General features: G+C 39.4%; 1 protein-coding gene across 1 annotated transcript in view; it reads right to left on the reverse strand.

Annotated features, from left to right (window-relative positions):
- Positions 1-1,760, reverse strand: part of LOC119293780 (serine/threonine-protein kinase RIPK-like) — a 7,187-nt gene that overhangs the window by 3,962 nt on the left and 1,465 nt on the right. The gene's annotated exons all lie outside the window — the stretch shown is intronic.

Below are 1,760 nucleotides of genomic sequence, written 5' to 3' on the forward strand. Positions count from 1 at the left end.
GAAAGGAGAAGACTCTATCTCCTGAAAGGTACTACCAAACTGAAAAGGAATTTTGTATCTTTTATTACCCTCATCATAACGTGAAAGAATAAAATTACTTTGGACACTAAAAGTTTGAATTGTGAGAGTTATAACTACAATACAGTTTTCTCACCTTTAAACTACGACTCTGTTATAGGAGATGTAACCATCGGAAATATCTGGATTAACCCACATACTATTTTAAGTAGTAACTTCCATCCACATTAATATTAGTGCCTGTTTCGACGCAAGCCTATCTTATAGAGAAGTTATAGGAATACAAACTTCAAGATATTTGGGTTTAAAAAATAATGCAGTGACTAAATTGAAAGTTGTGGTATCCCGACTTTTCAAATATAATAATAAAAAACATGTTTTTTTAGTGAAAATACATTACATGAAAAATTGGCTACCGTAAGAAGCCGAGTAACCAGGTTCCAAGGCATGAAAGAAGATCGGGTGTCAAAAGAAAATAATATAAGCTCAACTTGAAACACCAATAGCCCCAATGGATGCATGTCACATATGCTGAATTAAAGTAGTATGGGCGAGGGAATAAACATATTTTTTAAAAGTAATGCTACCATTTTTTGTGTGAATAAATATTCTTTGCCTATGCAAAGGTCCCAGCAAGCCACAACATCACCCCACTCCAACACGGAGGGCGCCAACCTATGTTAGTAAGAGAAAAAAACATGTGCAAACTGAGCGAAAATATATGACGACCCACCAAATAATAGAAGCACCTGTTGTCGCTGCCCCAAAGATGAAGACACGCAGGGTTTTCTGGCGGGCGCCCACCATGCAGCGAGAGCACAATCCATACCCAGAAAGTTCCCTTTTTGAAAAAAAATTGGCACTTTAAAAAAATGTAGTACCTTCTTTCTAATTTTTTTGCCGCAACTTTTAGAATTTGAAACTTTCAAGATTTTAGAACTTCCAGAATTCCAACTTTTGGTATTTTGAACTTTCTGATTTCAGAATTCGAAGTTTAAACTTTTTTTACTTCCAATTTTTTGAAAAAATAAGCTTCAAATTTTTTGAAAAGAAATTACACAAAAGGAAGCTTAACAAAATATAAAACTCATCCCGCACACATGCATCACGTGGGTGACCCCCAACACCAGATTGTGAAAACCAACATGCCGACAACCCGCACACAAGAGCACTCCACACGTGCTTTGCCTGCGCAACCATGTAGGAGTCTGTTCACATGAAGACACCATTCCACAGGACAATACTCCACTAGCTAGCAAGATCCAGAGGAGAGAAACAAGGTCTCATAATGATACCTCCATGGAAGGGAACATGTCCCAAGGATGTTATCGTCCCGAGCCTGGCAATACACCTTCCTCATGCACCACTATGGCCAGGTTGCCACAACATGTTAAATCAGCCTAGGAGAACCAAGAGGAGTAGACGAATCCTTGACGACACATACAAAGTGGGGACATCGCTTAGGGGTGCCACTCTCAATGGGCCGATAATACCGGCAAAGGCATTTGCGCAGACACCTCGAGCACCCTCGGACAAATGCCACCTCACTTGCTCTCAACCCTAGTTGTAACCAATGGACGACCACCAATGCACTCCATTGAAAGCATCAGGTTCTGCTTTATTTTTTTCCACCGGATACACCGAGTTTTCTTTTTGTTAAAAATATGTATGAGAGTAGAGTACCTTTTGTATTAAGATAGGAGAAGGTTTAACATGTGAAACATGCCAGAAGGTCACAAGCT

The sequence above is a fragment of the Triticum dicoccoides genome, chromosome 4B (genome assembly GCF_002162155.2).
Source record: "Triticum dicoccoides isolate Atlit2015 ecotype Zavitan chromosome 4B, WEW_v2.0, whole genome shotgun sequence".
Taxonomy (NCBI): domain Eukaryota; kingdom Viridiplantae; phylum Streptophyta; class Magnoliopsida; order Poales; family Poaceae; genus Triticum; species Triticum dicoccoides.